The sequence below is a fragment of the Lampetra fluviatilis genome, chromosome 17, assembly GCF_964198595.1.
Source record: "Lampetra fluviatilis chromosome 17, kcLamFluv1.1, whole genome shotgun sequence".
In the NCBI taxonomy this organism is placed as follows: domain Eukaryota; kingdom Metazoa; phylum Chordata; class Hyperoartia; order Petromyzontiformes; family Petromyzontidae; genus Lampetra; species Lampetra fluviatilis.
The window spans coordinates 1879630-1906576 of record NC_136291.1 but is presented as its reverse complement, the minus strand read 5'-3'; positions in this window follow the sequence as shown (position 1 = coordinate 1906576).

The following is a 26947-nucleotide window of genomic DNA, read 5'->3' as shown; positions in this document are numbered from 1 at the left end:
ATGGTGGTGGAAGCCGACAATGTGGTGGTTGTGGTGGTGGTGGTGGTGGTGGTTGTGGTGGTGGTGGTGGTGGTGGTGGTGGTGGTTGTGGTGGTGGTGGTGGTGGTGGTGGGGAGCGGCGGTGTAGCGGTTAGTGCGCTGTACAGGCCCCGCGACACGAGTTCGATTCCCGCTCACGGCCAACACCAGGTGACGATTAACTGAATCGGTCCTGGGCCTCTCACTAGGTCGACTCAGCCTCAAATGAATACCTGGTGCGGTGTATAAACATCGCCGACTGGGGAGACAAAGGCGGCCGGGCGTGGTGCTGGTCACCCACTCCCTCGTGTGCCGTGCCGGTTTTCATAGGTGCTCGCTAGCAGCACTTGCCCCAACAGCCTGGTATTTCTATGCGGGGGAGTTTTGTCTTTGCTTGGTAGTGGTGTACGTTGTGGAAGTCGTCGTGGTGGTGATTGTGGCAGCTGGACGTGTGGCAGTGGTGGTGGTTGGCATCGTGTGAATCACAGGTGGTGCATCTGTGAGTCGTCTCAGTTACCGACGCCACGACCCCGTGGGTCTATCCCGTGACCTCCTGTCAGCAGCGAGGACTTCAATACAGCACGTGGGCTCAAAAAGGTACCTAGCCTGGCACAAGCGCTGTGGTGATGTCACCTCCATTCAGTGGCGAAGAGCGGCTTTTGCTGTGGCTGTGGTATCGGCTGAACATGCGGTGGTCATGGGTTGTGGTGCTAGAAAATGTGGAGATGGCTGGTTGGTTAAGCGGATCTGACAGGAAAGCTGTGACACTGCTGACTGGAGTTCTGGCGGTGGTGGTGGTGGTTGTGGTGGTAGCGGTAGGCATAGGAAAATCATCCTTCGGTTGCGGAACATTTACAGAGACAACTATCCCCCGTATACGCTTATACACTGGTGGGGCGAGTGCTGTTAGCGAGCACCTCTTAAGGTCGCCACGGTGCACACGAGATGATGCGATGGGCAGCACCTAGTCCGTCCGCCCGCCTTTGTCTCCCCAGTACTTGTTTAAGGATGAGTCGACCCAAGGGAGCCCGAGCACCAGTTCAGATTGTTGTCACTGATGTTAGCCGTGAGCGCCATGCGCTAACCACTGCGCGACCGTTCTCTCGGATGCGCAAATGAACAAGATCCCCCATATAGCCTTAACAGACTGTGGAGGCAAGTGCTGATCCCGAGCACCTTAATTAACACACACACACAGAAACAAACACTAACACGCACGTAGAGAGAGAGAGAGACAGACACACACATAGAGACACACTCGTACATACATAGAGAGTCACACACACAGAAAGAGACAAAGACACACACAGCCAGACAAACACGCATATAGAGAAACACACACATAGAGAGAAGCATACACAGCTACACAGACAGACACACACACACACAGAGACAGACAGACACACACACACACATCGACAGACAGACACACACACACAGAGACAGACAGACACACACACACATCGACAGACAGACAGACACACACACATAGACAGACACACACACAGAGACAGACAGACACACACATAGACAGACAGACAGACACATAGACAGACACACACACAGACAGACACACACATCGACAGACAGACACACATAGAGAGAGACACACACATAGAGAGACACAGACAGACACACACACAGACATAGAGAGACAGACACAGCTACACAGACAGACACACACACACATCGACACACACACACACACGCGGGCGCGCGCAGGGCCCGAGCAGCGCGTGCGCGCGCCGCGGATGATGCACTGCGCGTGTCACCCCCGGCGCGTGATTGATAGGCGCGTGTCCGCCGGCGGTCGCCCGCTGGCGGCTCGCTCGGGAATCTGCCAAGTGTAATGGTCAAATGACATTACAGAAAGGACAGCGCAATCTTTTTCTAATTAGGTTTTGGGGCGTGAACCTGGGTTCCTCGCTCTTTATGGAGTGAACGCGGCCCGGGAGTGAGTGGAAGGTTGGGGTAGTGGTGAAGTGGTGGTGGGGGTGGGTGGGTGGGTGGGTGGGGGGGGATTTGTTGGGGGTGGGAGGGGATAAGGAGTAGTAGGGTGGGTGGGGGAGGGAGAGAAGGAGGAGGGATGGGGAGGGAGAGAGTGCGTTAAAGAAGATGGGAGAGATGGGAGATTATGAGAGGGGCGAGTGGAGGGAAGAACGGGTCGGTAATGGGCGATTGGGCGGTGCGGGGTGGAGGAGAGGCGGGGGGGAGTAGCGGGGGGTTTAAAGAAGGCGGTGGGGGTGGTGTTGGGGCTGGCGAGTGGGGGGCGAGGAGAGGAGGGGAGTGGGGGGCTCCCGGTGGGGGTGTTGGGAGAGAGAGGGGGGGGATGCGGTGACAGAGATAGAACCGAATTACGAGCGTACATTATGTACAATATGCCGCTTTTGTCGGGCTGACACACGGGGCGCAAGTGTCCTTCAAACATTTGCCATTAAAGGAAATAACAGGGTGTAATATTGGCGCTTCCTTGGGCGGGAATAGCATTAAGATCAGCGATGATGCAGTGCATGTCACACGCGATGCTGCAATCTGTTCGTCTCGCCTCGCGAAGCCACCCCTCGCTCTCGGGAGACTTGCGGGCATCCTATCTGTGATAGAATAATCCACAAATGCCACAACCTTACAAAATCACTGCGCCGAGGCGTCGCGCGCGTGCGTGCGCGCGCGTGTCTGTGCGCGCGCCCGTGTCTGTGTGTGTCCGTGTAGTGTAGCGGTTAGCGCGCTACGAACCTGGCGACCCGAGTTCGATTCTCGCTCACGGGCAACACCCGGTGACGATTATCTGAAACGGTCATGGGCCACCCCTAGGTCGACTCGGCCTCGAATGAGTACCTGGTGCGGTGTGTTAAAGCATCGCCACTGGGGAGACAAAGGCGGTCGGGCGTGGTGCTGGCCACCTACGCACTCATGTACCGCTCCGGCCTTTATAGGTGCTCGCTAACAGCACTTGCCCCTCCAGTCTGTTCAGGCTATACGGGGTATCTTTGTCATGTATCTTTGTGTGCGCGCGTGCGTGCGCGTGTGTGGGTAAGAGAAAGAGCGACGTGGGTGGGAAGGCAGGGGGGTGGGGGTGGGGGGTGGAGTGGGGGTGGAGGCTACTGAGTGAGAGAGAGGAGTCGAGAGAGTGAGACGGGAGAGAGAGAGGCAGACAGACAGACAGGGCGAGGGAGGAGATGGGGATAGGAGGGGGGGGTGTAGGAAGACATCACAAGCAATCATAGATACCGATTCAGACGGGGGAGGGGGGGATGACTGACAGCGAATTTTGTCAGCAATTTTGTTGTTGTTGTTGTTGCTGTCTCTTTGTGCGCGGAACGCAAAAGCCGCGGCGCTCCATCTGTCGCCGACGCCACTCGGCTGAGCGGCGCTGCCTTTGTCCCGTCGTGTGTCGCGTGTCGCGTGGCGGTGGTGGTGGTGGTGGTGATGTTTTCCTGTGATGCGTGTTTTACACAAGTATCAGCAAAAACCCCTCGTCTCTGCAGCGGTAATAACGACACCACCGCACGCGGTCCGACGCTCGCCTACCCCTCCCTCTCGCATCCGGCGTCTCTGCTCCTCGATATGCGCGCTCATGTAGTAATGCCCCGGTTTACGTCGGGAGGGGGGGGTGCGTTTCTGTAAGGTGCCACGACGAATATTGAAGCGACGTAAATCACGAAGCGATGTTTACAGGGTGGTAGTGGTGGCGGTGTTGGTGGTCGAAGCGGGGGGCTGAGCGGCGAAGGATTACGAGAAAGGATGGATGATGATGATGCTGTCAGCGACGTAAGTGTGGGTTTAGAGGCGACGCACATCGGGGAGTGGAGATATATAAAGTGACGACGTATTTAAGAAACGACGTATTAAGGGGGTATTACTATACTAGCTCCCTCCTATCAAATTACTCTCATGCCCTACACGTGCGCTCTCCTACCTCTCCACCCTTATCTCGCTCTGCTCACTTCCGCGCACTCTCCACTCCAGTTCCTAGCAGTTGTGACCCATAGACCCACTAAGAGACCCGCAGACTCACTTAGAGATACAATGACTCCCATAGAGATCGATCGATTCCCATAGAGATCCATAGACTGACTAAGAGAGCCATAGACTCCCATAGAGATAAATTGACTTGCATCGAGATCCATTGACTCATACAGAGACCCATAGACTTGCATAGAGACCCAATGGCCGTCTTTTTCTCCCATAAACTCACATAGAGACCCAAAGACTTGCTCACCGACTTAGAGACTCGCATAGAAACCCCTAGACTCACGGAGAGACCCATAGACTCATATAGAGACCCGTGATTATAGCCTCTAAATATATTATAATGAGTATTCCCACGTGTCAATCCGCACTGTGTTCCATATTTTCTCCTGGGCCTCCGGTCCCCCCCCCCCACCCCACATTTAGAAAAGTGCGTTTATAGTATTCGGCTGCTATAAATTTCCACGTGACGATAATCCACTTCGTTGAGCTATAATTTGTGGCCAGGTCGCTTCTGAATAATAGCTACATAGCTAGGTGGACCTTACCTGGTATAATAAAATACAAATGTGTGATCATGCCATCTGGATTGCTGGTCGGCGCTCATGTCAGTTGCTCATGGTCTAAGTTAATTAATGGTGGGAAATTCCACATTTACGCGGCTGGGCTAAGTCGTCCCTGCAACAACAAAAAATCAACCGCCGATGACTTTCAACCCGAGTGGTTCTCATCACTCGACCCCTCCCACCCCCGTACCCCCCGCAAGAGCCTGCGATAGGATTAATTGACAATGTGAATTGCTTGTTCCATTGATCCCTTGATTGGCGTAAATGCAATAACGAACAAAAACAGTAAGAATTTACAGCGCTCCGCTAATGTAAGGCCAGATAAACGCATCTCGACGCCGTGTCCTCTTGGGGGTTCATTGACCATACTTCACCGAGCTGGTCAGTCGTGTGGGTTGGCGATGGGGGCAAGGGCATGACTCTTGTTGATACACCACTCGCCACCGATGTTCGGCCGTGGCCGGGGATCAAACTCATGGCGCCTGGTTCGTTGCGTAATGCGCCGATCATTGCGCCACCGCTCTAGAGCTCCCTCCCCCACGAGAGATGCCAGTTACATCACCTTCATCACCCCACAGCCGAATGTAGACATCCACCTGCCGAGTCGGCCATGCGGGTTGCTTGACCATACTTCACCACGGCGGTCAGTGCGGGCAGGTGAAGGCCCGGGACCTGTTAAGCTGTGGCTCGTCGTCGACGTCGTTCGCACTTGGCTGGGAATCAAACTCGAGAGGCTGGGTGGGTTTACAGTGCAGTGCGCTAACCACCTGTGCCACCGCTCCATACACACCGAGGGCCAGATTCGCTGCTTTGCGTCAATGTCCGAGATATCCAATAGCCACATTGATAGCTACAGATGACAAAGACAATTGAACATTGAAAAAATATAGTCATACTAATAAAGTCGGAGGCAGGCAGTTGAATGCGTGTGTAGTTGTTGAGTGTGCGTTTGGATAGATGGGTGGGTGGGTAGGTTTGTGGATGGGTATGTAGGCGGTGTGTGGATGAGTGGTTATGTGTGCGGGTCTGTGTGTGTGGGGGGGGGGGAGGGATGGATACGTGAGTGGGTGTGCCTGTGAGCACGGTTGGCTACGTACGGTGCAAAAGAAGTCCAACGTACATACAACAGGTGGGTGCATCGCTGGCTGCATGAGAACGTAAACGGACATGCATGCATGCGATTAAACAAACATGCAGGTAGCACCGATAGAGAGACGGCGAGACAAAGACACTGGCATTGAGACAAGCAGGCGGGGAGACAGACAGCCACAGAGCCACAGAGACAGACTCTGGCTGACAGGCGCTGATGTGGGCCGGTAGGAGATCAGCGCTGTGTGATGTCCCCACTGATGAAAGACATCTGGCTCGACTGGGTCCATGATGCCCCCCCCCGCCAACACACCCCTCCCGCCCCCTCGACCCCCCCCCCCCCCCCTTCTCACCGGTCAGGAGCCTCATTATTGATTTCAGGTTAATTTCCCGCATAACGGTCGTCGGAGTGCCGAGCCTGCACATCGCCTCTTCACTCAAAACCAGGGCTCGTAAATCCAGGAGGGCTTCTGTCTCAACTCATAATTCTCTCTCTCTCTCTCGCTCGCTCTCCCTCTCCCCACGTGTCTAATGCAACCGTCAATTGAGATAGTAAAATGTGTCACATGGCGAACTTTTATTATTATCATCATCATCATCATACTATATGAGAAAAGGAAGGAAAAAAGTTTTACTGGCTGGATTACTGCCTGGATATCCTTGGCTGGCGCGCAGCCGAAGTGCTCGTGCGCGATAGTGACGTCACGTCCGCCAACCCCTCCCCTCCGCGCCCTCTCCCAAATAAATATAACGCGTCCGAGTGGGGCTGCCCGGCGCGGAGATGGAGTGATGAGATCGGCTCGCGTGCGTATCACGATCCACCCCACGTTGCTCCCGGTCCAGCAGGATAACGAATCGCCGGCTCCACCCGTCCGTCCCAATTCTCCGACCACATCCATCGAGTCTCATCGGCGTCCCTCTCGACTCCCCCCCACCCCCCACCGCATCCTTCGACAGCCACGCCAGCCACATCGTCAGATCCCTCAACCACCACAACCACCTTCGGGGGCCCTCCCGTCCACGGACGAGCGAACGGCACGGATGGATTGTGCACGGGACAGACGAGATAGACGGGACGGCTGGATGGGACGGACAGACGGAGCGAGTTGCATCAACGCGTTCAACGTCAGCAGGGAGGTGAACAACGACAACGCGCGCACCGACGGCGATTTACAGCGAGCAGACGAGGGCGACGCTTGCCACATGTCGGGAACAGCTGTTTGGCTGTTTGGCTGTTTGCGATCGGAGCGCCGCACACGTCGTACGCGTCGCTAGCGTGGGGGGGGGGGAGACTCGCACTGCCGCATCAAAACGGGTTCCCAGCAGCCCCGAAAATAAACCACCGACACGATTCTGAGTCGCGGTTCGACTCCTGCCCAAGCTGCTTGGCCGGGTAGAGCGAGCACGACGCGGGCTGGAGAAGAGACGGATGGGGGCTGGTGCGGTACGGGAAAGGACCTGGGTCTGAGTGGACTTGCCCAAGACTCGCTACCGGCGGTGTCAGGATCGGCCTCTGTGAAACGAGGCTCGTGAGAGACGCTGCTACTGGGCAGTTGGTGACAGTCGCCCTCCAGCAACAACGGAGGGCAGAGGAGCGACGCTCACAGCAACGAGCGGAGCGCTGGGCGGCTAGAATGCAGTGAGCTGGCACGGTAGGGGGCACAGCTGGTGCATCTGCCAGTCATCTAAGTGAACCCATGGCACCCGGGTCTGTCCCGTGACCACCTGTCAGCGTGCTTTCGACACTTCACGTGGCCTCAAGGTGTACCTGGCCTGTATGTGTGTGTGTGTCTGTGTGTGTATGTGTGTGTCTGTGTGTATGTGTGTGTGTGCTCACGTGCATAGCGGCTCAATACATATTTGAGTTTTGTACCTGAATTTGAAAAAGATGGATTTTTGTGTTATTCTGGTTACCGACCCCTGCCCCAGAATAAAACAAAAGACAAAGACCCCCCGTATAGGATTAACAGACTGTTGGGGCAAGTGCTGTTAGCGAGCCGGCACGGCACACAGCAGAGTGGGTGGCTAGAACCAGGCCCCGCTGCTTTTGTCTCCCTCGTGGCGACGGTTACACACCCACTGCACCAGCGTATCCATTTGAGGCTGAGTCGACCTAGGGGGAGGCCCAGGACCGGGTTCAGATTACTTGTCATTGGTGTTGGTGACCGTGAGTGGGGATCAAACTCGGGATCCCCCCGGGAAGTTCGTAGCGCTAACCGCTACACTTCACCGTGTCCTAGAATACACAAAAAAGACCCCAACAACTCCCTCCACCTACAACTGCAGTGGCACGCGGTGCCTGCAGCCACGCGACCCCCCGGGGGATGTTGGTTTGGGGGAGTGGCGGGGCGGGGGTGGTGGTGGTGGCGTTGTTGCTGCATTGGGGGAAGTGGGAGATGTGTGGGAGAGGAGAGGGGGGGGGCTCGAGGCAGACAGAGGAGAGGGGGTTGAGGAAGGGGGGGGGCTAGCTGGGGACAGGAGGGCGGGGAGACGGAGCCGGCCGTCATCAATAACCGTGACACCGCCGCGAAATCTCTCTCCAAATGAGCCATTGAGGAGGCAAAGCCGGTCGTTTGTCGGCGTGATAAATACAAATGATGTTAATGAAAATGAATTTTTCCCGCAGTTGTCTCGGGCTACGGACCGGGAGAATGGGTGACCTGGATCATAGCTCGCACCTGTGTCTGTGTAAGTGTGTTTCTGTCTGTCTGTGTGTAGGTTGACTCGGCCTCAAATGAGTACCTGGTGCGGTGTGTAAATATCGCCACTCGGGAGACAAAGGCGGCCGGGCGTGGTTATGGCCACCCACTCCCTCGTGTGTCGTACCGGCCTCAATCAGTGCTCGCTAACAGCACTTGCCCCAACAGTCTGTATATGCTATACGGGAGGAGTGGGTGGGGGGTATCTTTGTCTTTGTAAGTGCGTATTGTGTGGGTGGTGGGAGCAGCAGCGTAATGGTCAGCACACAGACGAAGAGACATACACGCACAATCGGATAGCTGGACATACAGACACACGAACAAAGCCAGATAGCTGGACATACAAAGACAAAGATCCCCCGTGTAGCCTGAACAGACTGTAGGGGCAAGTGCTGTTAGTGAGCACCTATAAAGGCCGGCACGGCACACACGAGGGGGTGGGTGGCCAACACCACGACCGGCCGCCTTTGTCTCCTCAGTGGCGATGCTTACACATCGCACCAGGTACTCATCATTTGAGGCTGAGTCGACCTAGGGGAAGCCCAGGTCCGGTTCAGATAATCGTCACCGGTGTTGGCCGCGAGCGGGAATCGAACTTTGGACGCTGGGTTCACAGCGCAGCGTAGCGTAGCGCTAACCACTACACTACCGTTCCCCATACACAGTCTGCTAGCTGGACATACAGACACATACATACAGACACACATACACAGCCTGCTATCTGGACTTACAGACACATACATACAGGCACACACACACAGCCTGATAGCTGGACATACAGACACATAATACAGACACACACACACAGCCTGCTAACTGGACATACAGACACATACATACAGACACACATACACAGCCTGCTATCTGGACTTACAGACACATTCATACAGGCACACATACACAGCTTGCTAATTGGACATACAGACACATACATACAGACACACACACAGCCTGCTAGCTGGACATACAGACACATACATACAGACACACATACACAGCCTGCTATCTGGACTTACAGACACATACATACAGGCACACACACACAGCCTGATAGCTGGACATACAGACACATAATACAGACACACACACACAGCCTGCTAACTGGACATACAGACACATACATACAGACACACATACACAGCCTGCTATCTGGACTTACAGACACATTCATACAGGCACACATACACAGCCTGATAGCTGGAGATACAGACACATTCATACAGACACACATACACAGCCTGCTAACTGGACATACAGACACATACATAGAGGCACACATACACAGCTTGCTAATTGGACATACAGACACATACATACAGACACACACACAGCCTGCTAGCTGGACATACAGACACATACATACAGACACACATACACAGCCTGCTAACTGGACATACAGACACATACATACAGACACACATACACAGCCTGCTAGCTGGATATACAGACACATACATACAGACACACATACACAGCCTGCTAACTGGACATACAGACACATGCATACAGCCACACATACACAGCCTGTTAACTGGACATACAGACACATACATACAGACACACACACACAGCCTGCTAACTGGACATACAGACACATACATACAGACACACATACACAGCCTGCTAACTGGACATACAGACACATACATACAGACACACATACACAGCCTGCTAACTGGACATACAGACACATACAAACAGACACATGCGGTGAGGCCAACCGGGATGAGCTCGAGGATAAATCGCCCGCTTGCCGTGAGTTATTCCTCCTCATTTTACCCCCTGATCCTTGGCCTTGTTCATATCTCCGAATGTAAACTGCTCTCCAAGCTCAAGGCGAGCTCTGTTCGTGCGTCAACTCTGTCCCGATAACAAAAAAAAAGTTCACTCGAACTCCCATACAGGCGTACGTACGTGTCTCGATGCACGTCTAAGGTTCCCTGTGTAAAGTCGATGGGTTCCTGGTAAGTCTGTGGATCTTCGGATAGCTAGACAGTCTACCCTCAATATAATGCAGTGAGACATTCATCCGCGTGTGAGTCTATGAGTCTCTGTGTAAGTCAGTCAATGGGTTGCTATGAATGTCTATGGGCCCCTCTCCCTCTAAATGTGCCATATCCATTTAGCTCTGCTCATGCTATTACTCGCTTAACTTTGCATTGGATACTCCTCCCAGTTGCATCCAATTGTTCAAATTGCGTATGGAGTAACTTAATTCGCTGTCTTCTCTGACTTCTCGCGGTAACTATAATTTTCCCGATTAAAACATTATTTTCATTATGTTCAGTCCCTTGGGCCCCGATGTAAATGTGCGGCTCTCCAAGTCTATGGATCTCCCTTGCAAGTCTAGGCGCTGTCGGCAAGTCTCTGAGTCCTGAGTAAGTTCATATATGAATCGATGTCTAAGTCTACGAGCCTTTGTTTATGTCGATGGGTAGTTGGACAGTCTGCCAGCGACTCGGGGGAAAAAAATATTCAGAAAATTGTTGAGCCTTGCAGTGGCAACACTCGTGGCACACAACAATAAGCACCTGGGGTCGAATCCCGACTCGGGTGCCGTTCTGCGTGGATGTTGTGTGTTCTGCCACCACTGCTCTCCAGAGTCGGGATGCGTTGCTGAAAAGTGACACGACGAAAATCGCCATCTACTTAAATGAAAGCGGTGTACGGGGTAGTGCCGCGGTGGTGGTGGTGGTGGTGGTGGAGACGAAGGCTGAGAGGCGACGTACAACGAGAAAAGACGCGGACAACGCTGCCAGCGACGTGAGTGTGTGGCGGTCGAGGCGACGCAAATCGGGGTAGCGGTGGCGTTAGCAGCAATGTGACGGCGCATTTGCGAAGCGACGTGAGACGGAGGGAAGCGCGAATCGGGGCGTCGCTTTGACTCGCATTGGCCAAGAAAAACATGTCCCGACGTGTGACACTTACTCGCACGCAAATTGCGCTCGATCTGATTGTCACGCAACCACGGCGGCAATCGCTCCCTGCTGCAACTGCGCAAATATGTGGCAGAAGCCTCTGTGGAAAACAAAAACGAGTTTTGAGACTGTGCGAGGGGCTTTTTTTTTTCATGGGTGAACCAGCGTAGTAACAACAACAATGGTAGCAAGAGAAATAATAATGAATATATAATTTATTATTCATAATACAGAAACCCCACGGCATCACCCCCCGCGCGCACTCACCTCAAAGTCTGCAGCCAAAACAACAAGTGGAGTAGGAGGAGGAGGTAGTCCCCAGACGTCGTTCCTGGAAGAAGCGGCGGTGGCCAGGAGATGCTGCATCTCATTGCTCTGATTAAAAACATCCCCTGCCTGTGAGAAGCGAGAGACAGACAGACAAAGCGAGGGACGACTGCTTGTGTGTGTGTGTGGGTGCCACGGTGGCGAGATGTTAACTACCTCGCCTGGTATACAGGATGTCGTGGGTTCGATCCTGACCCTGACGCATGCTGTATATTTTGGAGTTCGCGTGTCTCTTTCCCTGTGGTCGCGTGGATTTTTCTCCGGGTCCTTCGGTTCTTTTCCCTCCACATTTAGAATCCACATCACGCGTTTAAAAGTATTTGGCTGCTATAAATTTCCACGTGATAAGCCATTTCGTTGAGCCATTATTCGTGGCGAGGTCGCTTCTGAAAAGAGCTATATAGCTCAGTGGGCCATACCTGGCAAAATACAAACGACAGTTTAGTTTGCGTGTTTGTGTGTTTGTGTGTTTGCTGCGCTACGAACCCAGCAAACCGAGTTCGATTCCCGCTCACGGCCACCACTAGCAGTGACGATTATCTGCACTGGTCCCCAACCTCCCCTAAGTCGACTCAGCCTCAAGTGAGTACCTGATGCGGTGTGTAAACATCGCCACCGGGGAGACAAAGGCGGCTGGGCATGGACCTGCCGACCAATCCTCTTGTGTGCCGTGCCGGATTTCATAGGTGATCGCGAACAGCACTTTCCCCAATGGTCTGTCAAGACTATACGGGTGATCTTTGCATTTGTTTGGGAGCGAGTGATCTCTTCGTGTTTATCGTCATAGCGCAACGAGCCTGGTGACCCGAGTTCGAACCCCTGGGCTCGAACAGTGGCCAGCGATATCGGAACCCTGCCCTGGGCCTCCCACGTAGGTCGACTCAGCCTTAACCTGAGCACTGTAATCTGGGTGCCAGTGCAAAGTAAACATCAGAGGCCTCGAACCGGGGTCGTCGTCTTTTTTTTTTGCCACGCATCCCGTTCGCGTGCTGCGTGACGGAATTCACCGATGGCTCTTTCAGAGACCACTTGTCCCACAACTCTATGTAGGTTACGGGGGGCGGGGTGGGAGTAGAGGTGGAGGAGGAGGAGGAGGAGAGGGGGGGCGGTCTTGTTTGTGTCTCTTTCATAGCCATGCGCCTGTGTGTGTTGTCACCTTTGTTGTCATATTCTGTGCTGTCATCATCTGCGCTGTCATCAGCAGCGCTGTCATCAGCTCTTATGTCTTCAGCTGTGCTGGCATCATTTGTGTTGTCATCCGCTATGATGTCATCGGTTGTGCTGTCATCAGCTGTTATGTATTCAGCTGTGCTGTCATCAGCTGTTATATTTTCAGCTGCTGTGTATTCAGCTGTGCTGTCATATGTGCTGTCATCAGCTGTTATATCTTCAGCTGTTATGTATTCAGCTGTTATGTATTCAGCTCTGCTGTCATCAGCTGCGTTGCCATCAGCTGTGTTGCCATCCGCTATGATGTCATCAGCTGTGCTGTCAGCAGCTGTTCTGTCATCATCTGTTGTCATCAGCTGTGCTGTCATCAGCTGTGCTATCATCAGCTGTGTTGTGGCGACAGGTGTAAACAGACGCAGTTATTTTTACTGCTCCCAAATTCCACGTCAGGCTCAAGCGTTTGTCCCAATCACCCGGATTTCATTTCTGTGATCAGGGCGCCCACGTGACCAAGAGGAGAGAGAGAAAGAAAGAGACGCAAACACCAAATACACAGCAGGCGTCAGGGTCGGGATCGAACCCACGGCCTCCTGTATACCAGGCGAGGGAGTTAACATCTCCTAGCCACCGTGGCGACTCGAGGAACGCTGCTCATAAGGAGGACACCTGCACAGTGTTAAGCGCGTGAGGGCGAGGGGTAGTAGGGGAAGAATGAGGGGGAGGGGAGGGCTCAGGATGGGGGGCTCAGGGGAGAGGTTGGGGGGGCTCGGGGGAGGAGAGGGCTTGGATTGGGGGGCTCATGGGAAGCGTTGGGGGGGGGGTGCAGATAACCGGGATCAAGTTTCCGCTCCGTGTCCCCATTGAGTGAGATTCACGGAGACCCGGTGAGACGAACGGTGACACGAATTTGTAGCGAGCAAAAGCATTTCCATGTTTGCCTTCTCGCATTTGATTTGATTTGGAGTTTAATTTTGTCTTCAATTGGGGAGCGGAGTAGGGGGAGGGTGGGGGTGGTATGAAAAGAGTACTAGACGTTAAATGAAGCCGGGTGTCTGCGCTTGCCAAAGCGAGGGGCACTCTTAGCGAACACATTAGAATAAAAACAATCCATTTCACAATAACGTGGACGTTATAAATATATTTATTTAATATATATAGCGTACATTCTCCCCACCACCACCCCCACCATCCACCCACCCACCATTCCCTCCCCTCTATTTTTTTTTCTTGAAGCCTCACTTTGCGGTGAATGCGAAATTGTTTTGTTAAAGATGACAACTCCGCAGGAATCGAATAATAATAATAATAAGAAGAAGAAGAGTTCACAAAATTAATACAATGATGAAGATGATGATAATGGAAAAAAAAAAATACCGCCCACACACCCGAAGCAAAGACAAAGATCCCTCGTGTAGCCTTAGGCGACTTTTGGGGCAAGTGCTAATTTTTACACAGCACACCAGGCACTCACTTCAGACTGAGTCGACCTATGCGAGGCCCCACGACTGGTCCCGGTAATCGTCACTGATGTTGGCTGTGAGCTGGAATCGAACTCGGATCGGCGGGTTCGTAGCGCAGCGCGCTAAACCGCTGCGCCACCGCTCACCCACCGCTCACCCACACAACACACCGCTCACCCACACAACACACCCCAGCACGCACAAAGACAAAGATCCCCCCTATAGCCTTAACAAACTGTTGGGGCAAGTGCTGTTAGCGAGCACCTACGAAGGCCGGAATGGGTACACGAGGGGATGGGTGGCCGGCACCAACTCCGACCGCCTTTGTCTCCCAAGTGGCGAGGTTTTAAAACACCGCACCAGGTACTCATTTGAGGCTGAGTCGACCTAGGTGAGGCCCAGGACGTGTTCAGATAATCGTCACCGGTGTTGGTCGTGAGCGGGAATCGAACTCGGTTCACCAGGTTCTTAGCGCAGCGCACTAACCGCTGCACTACCGCTCCCCACACACGGATGCACACGGACAACACGCACACACGCACACACGCACACACGCACACACACACACACGCACACACGCACACACGCACGCGCACCAGGATATCGTTTGCATCGGGAGGCGGTCCATTTTAAAGTCAACATTTGTATTATTTAAACTCAGAAGTAATTTGCTTTGCTTCCCTCCACAATTCCCACCCCTTGTCCCGAAAGCCGCAGCGGTCGCTCGCAATTTCCGTCACTCGCAAGAAGAGGAGGGGGTGAGTCGCGGGCAGAGGACTCGGCTCTGGGTTGGCACGGCTCCCCCCCCCCCCCGCCACCCCCCCCCCCGTAGTTTACCAAACGAACGCGCAATGTCCCGTCCGCTGTTGACGCATTCTTCATGCTCGTAGCTCGCAGGCAACGATGCGACCCCTCTCCCCCGGCCGAGAGAAGAGACAAATAAAAAGAGCCCCCCGGTATAGCCTCAAACGAGTGTTGGGGCAAATCCACATCCGATTAGCGCGGTTGGCTAGGTACGGTGCAAAAGAAGTTCAACATAGATGCATTCTGTTCGCGAGTAGCAGATTCTATATATATAAAACTAATTTATCTTGGAACGTCACGCTGAATCTCACGATTATTTTACATTGTACTTTTTAAACATCTTTTCAGCGATTAATTATTGTTTTATTATCATTGTTAGTATTATTCACCTGGAGCAGCCGGAGGAAACCCTAGGCCACGCGCGAGGGCGCAACACTCGATATCCCCCGCACAGACGGAACAAACAGACGGCCGTTGAGCCCACGTGTTCTCCTGGCTACCCAGGGGTGTGGCACCTCGTCCCCCTCGACGCCCACGCGGAAGGGAGTTTCACAATAGCATCTTTTCGGTGATCCACCAACCCTATGAAGGCCAGGCACGGCACAAGAGGGGCTGGGCGACCAGCACACATCGTGGCAATGTTTACGAGTCGCACCAGGTACTTATTTGAGGCTGAGTCGACCTAGGGGAGGCCCAGGACCGCTCCTCACACACGGAGCCCCGACACACAACGTGGACGTGTAATGAGAAAGACAAAGATCCCCCGTATAGTCTTAACAGACTGTTGGGGCAAGTGCTGTTAGCGAGCACCTATGAAGGCCGGCACGGCACACGAGAGGGGTGAGTGTTCAGCACCAGGCCCGGCCGCCTTTGTCTCCATAGAGGCGATGTTTACACACCGCACCGGGTACTCATTTGATGCCGAGTCGACCTAGGAGAGGCCCAGGATTGATTAAGTTCAAATATTCGCCACTGTTATTAGTCGTTAGCAACAAATCGAAATTGAGTCACACGGTTCATCGGCCAGTGTGCTCACCACTACGCCACCGCTCCCCGCAACGTGCACTGACGCACAGGTGATCACGCGTGTGGAACGCATGTTGATTCTAAATGTGTGGGGCGTGGGGGAGGGGGGGACCGGAGGACCCGGAGACAAAATCCACACGCAAACTCCAAATATACAGGTGTCGTCAGGGGTGTGATCGAACCCACGACCCCCTGTATATCAGGCGAGTTAGTTAACATCTCGACACCGCGGCGCCTGGCAAGCCCTGATCGTTACCCATCCAGATCCTGCTAAGTCCGACAAAAAATACCGGGGGGGCGTACAACTTGCAAACACTCCAAGCGCCGCACAGACGGATTCAATAATCCATTGCTGGCTGCAATGCCGTCTCTTAGGCACGTCTCACCCCATCCACCCCCAAGGCCATCGAACTGAACAAACATCGCAATTCCATTAATGATCGCTTTGAATGCAGGAGACAAAGCGTAGTGCCTCTGAGTGAGTGAGAGCACGGGAGAGATAAGTGAGAGAGATAAGCGCAGAGTCTATCCCACGCACGCAGACGGCTAACGATAGTGCGTCACTCGACGAGAGAAATGCTCGTCTCGTCTCAAGAGCTCGGAGTCGTGACCTCTTCTGAAGCACTCCCCACACCCCCCTCCCTCCCTCCCTGCCTCTTTTTCCACCCCCCCTCCATCCTCCATCTGCCTCTCTCAGAATGAGAACCTTTATTTGTTCTGGACAAATCCGATGAGCTATGAAGCTCTTTTTCACAGATGCCCCTCCCTACTTCCCTCCATCCCTCCATCCCTCCCTCCCTGCATCCTTCCCTCCCGACTCTTTTACCTCCCCCCCTCCCACCAAGCCTAGAATTTGGCGTTGTGACTCAAAGACTGAGAAGACGCTGATGAGTTCCTGGGGTTCATGAACGGGAATCGAACTCGGGGGGGGGCGGGCAGAGTTCGTAGCGCAGAGCGCCAGCCACTACCCCCCCCCCCCTCAACACATACTCACGTGCACACAGACAAATACTTCCCGGAAAGCCTCAAGAGACTGTTGGTCAAAGTGCTGTAAGCGAGTAGCAGCTGCGACGGCGACACGGCACACGAGGGGGGGGTGGTCAGCACCACGCCCGCGAGGGCCGCCTTTGTATCCCCAGTGGCGATCTTTACGCAGCGCACCAGGTGCTCTTTTGAGGCCGAGTCGACCTACGTGCACACGCGCGCAGACGCACCCACGTGCACACTCCGCGCGCAAAGCAACTTCTATCGGAGTTGATGTTAACATCTATTTGCTTTGGGGTACATAGATCGCACTGGTCTACAATTTGTTAGACGTCGTCTGCTTCAGAGATGAAATGTGCTCTTTATTGTTGATTTGATTTGCTGAATTCAAATATGACAATTACAACAACTGATTGGCTACTGTTCCCATGATATTCAAGTTTTTACATTTCACGTCTATGTATATTGTGTAGATAGTAAAGTTTTAATCATAAATTGTAAACCTCGGTGTTTCCATGTGTGTATAGTTGCTTTACATGATCACATGTCACCTGTCCTGTTCATGTAACACTTTTAAAATCAGCAAAAGGGTTATATCAATAAAACGTATTATGAAACAAAAGGTACAAAACCATTATGTATATATATAAGTACATAGTTGAGTCCTTATTCAATGTCTACTCGTCGCTTCTTGGCTTGTCTCTTGTAGGCATCAAATGGAGCATCTCTTGTCACTGTCCAGCAATAGTCGACAAGCATTGATGGGCTACATTTGCCCTGATAGCGTTTCTCCATTGTTGCAATGTCCTGGTTGTCTGCCTTGTTGTTTCCGATAAATGTGTTGCCACTAACTGGAAGGCGTTCCATGCCGTGTTTTTCTTGCCATGCAGTGCACTGTCAAATGCATCATCTCGAAGAAGTTCACGAATCTGAGGACCAACGAAGACACCTTCTTTATCTTCGCTTTGTCTTAGCTTCACTTATCCTTGGAAATTTTCCACGGAGGTACTTGAAAGCTGTTTGTATTTTGTCCATGGCTTTGACAAAGTTCTTCATCAGACCCAGCTTGATGTGTAAGGGTGGTAACAAAATCTTCCTCGATTCAACAAGTGGTGGATGCTGAACACTATTCCTCCAAGGCTCCAATGACTGTCGAAGTGGCCAATCTATCTTGATGTAATAGGAATGTCTCGCACGACTATCCCATTCGCAGAGAAAACAGCAGTACGTTGTGTATCCAGTCTGCAGACCAAGCAAGAGATTAACAACCTTCAAATCGCCACAAAGCTGCCACTGATGTTGGTCATATTTTATGCACCTCAAAAGTTGATTCATATTCTCACATGTTTCCTTCATATGGACTGCATGACCAACTGGAATTGATGGCAACACATTTCTATGATGCAGCAAAACAGATTTAAGACTCATCTTCGATTAATCGATGAACAGTCTCCACTCATCTGGATCACGGACGATGTTGGAGGCTGCCATCACACAATCGATGTTGCTGCAGGCTACAAGATCACCTTCCATGAAGAAGAATGGGACAAGATCCTTTTGACGGTCACGGAACATGGAAACCCAAACATCACCTGCCCGGAGATGCCACTGCTGCAATCTGGAGCCCATCAGCTCTGCCTAGCTCTTGGGTAGTTCCAAATCCCTGACGAGGTCTTGCAGTTCACCTTGTGTTATGAGGTGTGGTCAAGAGGAGGAGGATGGGAGAAACTCTGGGTCATGTGACCTTGATGGTTCAGGACCAGAAGTTTCATCCTCTTCCTCGTTTGACTCAAGTGAGAATGATTCTTGTGCATCAGGAACCGGCAGTCCTTCTCCGTGGGGTACTGGGCGTGTAGCCGATGGAATGTTTGGATAATGCACCGTCCACTTTTTCTTCTTTGACACACCTTTCCCAACTGGAGGCGCCATACAGAAGTAACAATCGCTGATATGATCTGTTGGCTCTCTCCAAATCATTGGCACTGCAAAAGGCACAAATTTCCTTTTCCTGTTCAACCACTGGTGAAAATTCGTTGCGCAAGTGTTGCACCATATGTGTGGGGTCCACATCTTGTCCTGATCTCCAATGTTGCAGCCAAAATAAAGGTGATAGGCTTTCTTAACCATCGTGGTTATACTCCCCTTTTGTGATGCAAAAGCCACTTCACCACAAACAGCAGAAGTTTTCTGCATTGTCCGAGGCATCTCTGGTCACTTTGGCTCAACAGAAATGTGTCCCTTTGCAAACTCAAACACTGACAAATAACAGAGCACGACGCGGTATTATTTCTCGAGCTGATATAGGGCAATTTAATCAGCAGAAGAATGTAAGTCTAGTTATGATTGCATCATCCATGACTTATAGGAATATCATTATGCAATTCGTATCATGTATGATGCAATGCCAGGTTCAGATTGAATCATTCATTGTTTCGTTAAAAAAACAAATACTGTCCAAACCCAGTCAAAGATTTATTCATAGATCCAGTCAAAGATGTATTTTTGTAATTTCTGATTTAAATTGAAGTCCCTTCCCTTTATAACTTACTTATCCTCCGCCATTCCCAAGTCAAGGGTCATATATACTGACCCAGTAGAATATCTTGAAAACGAGAGCCAATCAACAATTGTAATCATCATTTTCATTCTCAGTGACCCAGAATTAGTGAAGTCGGAGTACATTTACTTCGCAAGCATGTTGGCTGTAGACCAGTGTAGTTAATTATCATACCGGCAGATGGTGATGCTTGTTAAGAACACTAACACGTGTGTACGATTCACGTCGAAGTGTGTGGGCGAGAAAACCCCAAAGGTGGCATGGTGAGGGTGGGCGGCACCGATTTAAGGGGCTTGACTCATGATGGCACCTCCGATTGGCTACGTACGGTGCGAAAGAAGTTCACCATTTACAACATACACACATAACAAGTTGCATGCTCGTGATCCAGCACTGTGTGGAGGCGGCAGTTGGTGAATCACGGCGCGGATGTTGCTGTGGAACTCCGCTCGCCATGTGCAGCCGAGGAGGAGCCTGGCTCGCCAGGTGAAGACACTACATCAGTGTGCAGACGAACATGATCTGCCCCATCCGTATGGGATAGAGCGTTGCCCCTTTACATTGTTGGGTTGTATCCCTGGGAGCTCCTCCGACGTGTACACACTTACATTTATTGGCTAAAAAAGCATCTTACTCAATAGAGAAATGCAGAGTTTGGGTAATATGTTGGAACCGGTTCACTGCCTGGCTTGCTGCCTTCCGGCTTATCTGTGGTTTTTAAGAAATTGTGAAATGCAATTTGCATGCGTGACGACGCGATATGTCATACTAAACAACGTACTGATGATTCATAACAAGGATGAAACAGGTACATAGGGGACCCATTGCGTTATTGATGTTCTTGTGAGTTTGTGGTCTGCACCACGTAACATACAAACTGATTTCCTGCTCAAATCATCATTGAGAGCGCTCATTTCCCGACGTCACTCAGTGGTGACAATTCCACATTACCACGGGGCGAGGCCGAGTCCATGCATAGCACAACCACTGGCGACTTCCCCGCAAAGTGATACTTGTTTTATCGACTCGCGGAAGGATGATATGCCGAGTCATTAACTCCCAATCAAGATGTGTTATGGCAGTACAGCAGGTGGCTTCGCGGACAACGCTGGAGTGTGGCCGTCCTGTGAGTTTTACGAAGTCTCCTTCGATAAAGGACATTTTCTGTCGGTGAAACAAAATCAATGTTTTACTTCCACGGAGTTACGCTGCTATAGACAGCCGGGCTGTTGAGGCTAGTGCTGTGAGCAAGCCCAGGCGCTGTGTCGTGGAGAGCACCCATCCCAGACGCATTTGTCTCTCCCCTGCACCAGGTGCTCATTTAATAAAACCGCCGAGTTGACCTAGAGGATACCCGGGACTCGATCTCATGGAATTGAAGAGGGCGTAGGTTCGATCCCAGACCCTAACGATGTCAAAAGTGATGTCCCTTATAGGCCGCGTACATCCCCAGATAGTGATGTGAGTCTCACTCACCCACTCACTCAACCACTTACTCACCCATTCCATCACTCACTCAGACACTCACTCACCCACCCACTCTCAATCACTTAATCTCTCACTCACTAACCCATTCACGCACTCACTCGCTCACCCACCTACCCAATCTCTCACTCACTTGAACTCTCACTCACTCACTCACCCATTCACTCACTCACTCATTCAGACACTCACTCACCCACCCACCCACTCTCTCACTCACTCACCCATTCACTCACTCACTTGCTCACCCACCCACCCACTCTCTCACTCACTTAAACTCTCACTCACTCACTCACCCATTCACTCTCTCAAGACACTCAACCACTCACTCATTCTCTTTCTCACCCACTCACTCACCCACTTAATCTTTCACTCACTCACTTACCCGCTAACTCACTCACTCTCTCACCCACTCATTCAATCTACACAATGTGAAGCGCTCCTGTAGCGAGGATATGTTACCTGCCTCGCGTGCTATGCAGGGAGACGTGGGTTCGATCCCGTTGTTGTTTATTTGGAGTCCGCGTGTCCTCTCTCTCTCTCTCTCCTCGTGGTAATCACGTGAATTGGTCTCCGGGTTACTCCTCTTTTGCCCCCCCCTTCCTCCACATTTAAAAGTCAACACGCGTCGAGAATATTAACCTGCTGCTATACATTCCCACGTGTTTGGTGATGATTATGATGATCATGATGATATAAGCCACTTCGATGATGTGGCCAGGTGGCCTGTGAACAAAGAGCTAAAGGTGGTCAGGTTCCCATCGCGGTGCCCTAACCACTCCACATTCTGAGTCACCCTACCACCACATCTTACCCACGACCGTGACTCTCCCTCACTCCCTGTTCGTCTCTCTCTCTCTCTCGTCCTCTGCCCCCACCCTCCCCCACCCTACTCCCTCCCCACCTCCCTCCCCACCTCTCTCTCTCTCGCTCCACTCCTCCCCATACATCTGCACAAGACCCCACTTAGCGCTGAGACGGCGCGCTCTGCCTTTAACGCAATGTAGCTTCAGCTCAGTGTAAACTCACATCGCACGATGCACACCAAGGTCGACCCCCCCCCCCCAGGCAGCCCCCCCACCCCAGTCTCCCCCACCCCCCTCCCGAACACCCCACGAGCAAACAGCCGTCGCGTTTGTAGAGCGAGAGTCGTGTCGTTTATCACGTGTTTGCTTTCGTGCGGCGGTCAGATGCACGGATTTTCTGTCACGGCCGTGAGCGCGAGAGCCACCACCATCGCTATCGTCACGCACCCCTCCACTGATACTGCTGGTGTCACGGCCTTCGTCGTCGTGATCGCCATCATCGTCGTTATCACCATCATCGCAATATAACCGCCACCATCGTTATCATCATCACCCTCCTCCAGCGTCACAATCATTGACATCACCAATATCATCACATTCCCAAAACTACCACAATAGTGATCATCATCAACACCCTCGGCCAACCACCACGCTCATCATCTTCACCTTCCTATCATCACCCTCACCCTTCCATCACCATCACCCTCACCCTTGCATCACCGTCACCCTCACCCTTCCATGACTATCACCAACATTCGCAGCCACAGATAAATTAGCGGGTGGCTCCGCGCAATATACATTCTGAAATAAAAATAAGCAAAGCAAACCGAAATTTCGATTTAAAGCTTTCGTGACTGCAGGGATTCATCTTCTTGGTTCTTTCGGTAAAGTCACGTAGAAGGAAAATAATAAAATAATACAATTTAAACATAATAAAATAATTCTCACGACGTTTCGGCCACAACGCAAGTAGCCGTCCTCAGGTGAAGAAACAGGTCTGTCGAGAAGACAGCGGTACTCATTTGAGGCTGAGTCGACCTAGGGGAGGCACAGGACCGAACACACAGAGACAAGCACACAAATAAGCAAAGCACTCAGCCTATGTGTATTATGCAACAACAACAACAACAACAAAACTGATCAGCAGTTCATGCGGAACTGCATTATGCTCCACTCGTGTTAAGTCATCACGGGGAAGAAACAAAGCCGTGAATTTGAGCCCAGTCGACCGACTGAGCAGGCAGCCAATCGGTGAGACGCATTGACAGCCGAGGTTCTGCATTGTCACGATTGGGACTCGCCAGGAGCATTGTCGTGATGACCGCGAGGCGATGACTCGGGATGGGGGGGGGGACACACGGGGAGGGGGTGCGAGGGTAGCGGGGTGGGGGTCGTGGGGATGAAGGAGGGGAGGGGCGAGTTGGGGTGTGAGGGGCGGGGGGCGGGGGGGGGGGACAGCTGTTGCCCTGACTGTGTCCGACCGCAAGACGAGATCACATCGATCCAGTTTCACCATAAGCACACACACACACACACCTCTCCTGTATTTCACTTAAAAAGTTGCGTTTACGGAGCAAGTGCAATAATTGGATTGTTTGTTAGGCGAGGCGGTCATCTTTATTTAATGGTAAAAAACCCTCCACCACTCGACAGCATAATGTATACGCGAGTAACACTGTATTGTTCACAATTTATTGATCACATTATATTGGTCCCCATTGCATTGGTAACATTGCACTGATCACATTGTGGTGATCACATTGTATTGGTCACATTGTATTGGTCACGTTGTATTGATCACATTGTATTGGTCGTATTACATTGATCACATTGTATGTTACCGTATTGATCACATCGTATTGGTCGCATTGTATTGATCACTTTGTATGGGTCACATTGTATTGGTCACATTTTATCAATCACACTGTATTTATCACATTGTATTTATCACACTTTATTGGCTACACTATATTGATCATATTGCATTGGTCACATCGTATTGATCACAATGCATTGGTCAAATCGTATTGATCACAATGCATTGGTCACATCGTATTGATCACAGCTCCTGCTGACTGAAATTCAACATCAACGTGAACTAACAGACTCACGAGTTCACGTGGCTCTGGTGGAAACTCGAGAGGTTGAAAGAAACGCCGCCGTACGTTGATGTTGAATCAATAATGTTCAACTTCTTGGTTCTTTCGGTAAAGTCACGTAGAAGGGAAGTAATAAAATAATACAAATAAAACATAATAAAATAATTCTCAGAACGTTTCGGCCACAACGCAAGCAGCCGTCCTCATGTGAAGAACAGGTCTGTCGAGAAGACAGAGTCTGAATGACAACCCCAGGCTTGGAGCGTCTTTTTAAGCTGGGTTGGAGGGGGGGGAAGAGCGCCTTGTCTCGACAGACCTGTCTTCACCTGAGGACGGCTGCTTGCGTTGTGGCCGAAACGTCGTGAGAATTATTTTATTATGTTTTATTTTTATTATTTTATTACTTCCCTTCTACGTGACTTTACCGAAAGAACAAAGAAGATGAATCCCTGCAGTCACGAAAGCTTTAAATCGAAAAATAATGTTCAACTTCTCAAGCCACCATCGATGCAGCTGTGGCTCTTTCTGTTCGACTGTGATCAATACGCTGTGGCGCTTGTCGGGTGGTAGAGGGGGTCACGACAACAATAGTTGGAATATTAAACTCTCGCAAAAAATAATATGGATCACACCCTCGATTCTCCACTGCTGGATAAATGAATAGTGCCCTCTTTACACTGTATAGGGTGAGTTTAACACGTAGGCTTTCGCGACCAATATTGTTCATAATCAACGATTTTTGGGTTTAGATCGCGTTATTTATAAATGTGTCGTAACCCTCCACCACCCGACACGGCCAATCAGTAAAAAAAGTGTCACGTTGACAAAAGACAAATAGTTCACTGCTTTAGCCCACCGGTGTGTTGAAGCGTGAAACCACAACATTTACAATTTGAGTACGACGTTTCGCTGGTAATTGCATCCAGCATCATCGGGCAATTCGCCAGAATGGTGAGGCTCTGCTGTGTCTCCCGTTCTTATATAGAGCAGCAGCAGGGTGACGTCATCATTAACTCATTAACTCATCAGGTGCAAAGATTTGAGGGGGGGGGTTATTGTAATTATATACTTGATTAGTAATAAGGCTATTGTTACGATGCGAGTTGTAGATTAGTAATCATTTGGAATGTGTTCTATTGTGATTATGCTACATTAATAATCAGTTAGTGCTTGTTTCCCTTATAAGGAATTGTAATGCATCTTATTTAATAATACGCTTCCAGGCCGCACTAAGCCTGTAGCTGTCTGAGCGATTAAAGTTATTTCTGTTTCTCTCAATCTCAATGGATTCTCTAATTAGTCTTTGCCAGTAGTAACTAGTTTTACACAACACTTCAACGTTGTCAAAATCAATTGAGTGTCCCTGTTGACAAGCATGTTCTGCCACTGCCGACAGTTGTGTTTGCGATAGTTTAATATTTCTCTGGTGTTCTTTTAGTCTTACACTAACGTTACGCCCTGTCTGTCCAATATAGCATCTGCCACATACACAATTAATCCGATATACACCTTCTGTTGATAATTTAGGTAATTCGTCTTTAGTGCACGTTACTAATTGTTGAATTTTGTGTACTGTACCAAATCTTACTGTAATGTTTTGCTTTTGCAAAACACGGGCTAATTTGTCAGTTACTCCTGAGATAAATGGTATTTTTATTGTTTTAATAATCTGATCGCTTTCAGCAGTGTTGCTTTGCGATCGTGATTTGGCATTTAGTGCTCTGTTAATTTGAGCATTATTGTAGCCATTCTGTCTTAGTGCTTCTTTAACATGTTTAATCTCTCTCACTAGACTTTCATCATCTGACACTGTTTTAGCCCGATGTATGAGCGTCTTGATTAGAGAGGATTTCTGAGCTGGGCATCATCACCCAGCTCAGAAATCCTCTCTAATCAAGACGCTCATACATCGGGCTAAAACAGTGTCAGATGATGAAAGTCTAGTGAGAGAGATTAAACATGTTAAAGAAGCACTAAGACAGAATGGCTACAATAATGCTCAAATTAACAGAGCACTAAATGCCAAATCACGATCGCAAAGCAACACTGCTGAAAGCGATCAGATTATTAAAACAATAAAAATACCATTTATCTCAGGAGTAACTGACAAATTAGCCCGTGTTTTGCAAAAGCAAAACATTACAGTAAGATTTGGTACAGTACACAAAATTCAACAATTAGTAACGTGCACTAAAGACGAATTACCTAAATTATCAACAGAAGGTGTATATCGGATTAATTGTGTATGTGGCAGATGCTATATTGGACAGACAGGGCGTAACGTTAGTGTAAGACTAAAAGAACACCAGAGAAATATTAAACTATCGCAAACACAACTGTCGGCAGTGGCAGAACATGCTTGTCAACAGGGACACTCAATTGATTTTGACAACGTTGAAGTGTTGTGTAAAACTAGTTACTACTGGCAAAGACTAATTAGAGAATCCATTGAGATTGAGAGAAACAGAAATAACTTTAATCGCTCAGACAGCTACAGGCTTAGTGCGGCCTGGAAGCGTATTATTAAATAAGATGCATTACAATTCCTTATAAGGGAAACAAGCACTAACTGATTATTAATGTAGCATAATCACAATAGAACACATTCCAAATGATTACTAATCTACAACTCGCATCGTAACAATAGCCTTATTACTAATCAAGTATATAATTACAATAACCCCCCCCCTCAAATCTTTGCACCTGATGAGTTAATGAGTTAATGATGACGTCACCCTGCTGCTGCTCTATATAAGAACGGGAGACACAGCAGAGCCTCACCATTCTGGCGAATTGCCCGATGATGCTGGATGCAATTACCAGCGAAACGTCGTACTCAAATTGTAAATGTTGTGGTTTCACGCTTCAACACACCGGTGGGCTAAAGCAGTGAACTATTTGTCTTTTGTCAACGTGACACTTTTTTTACTGATTGGCCGTGTCGGGTGGTGGAGGGTTACGACACATTTATAA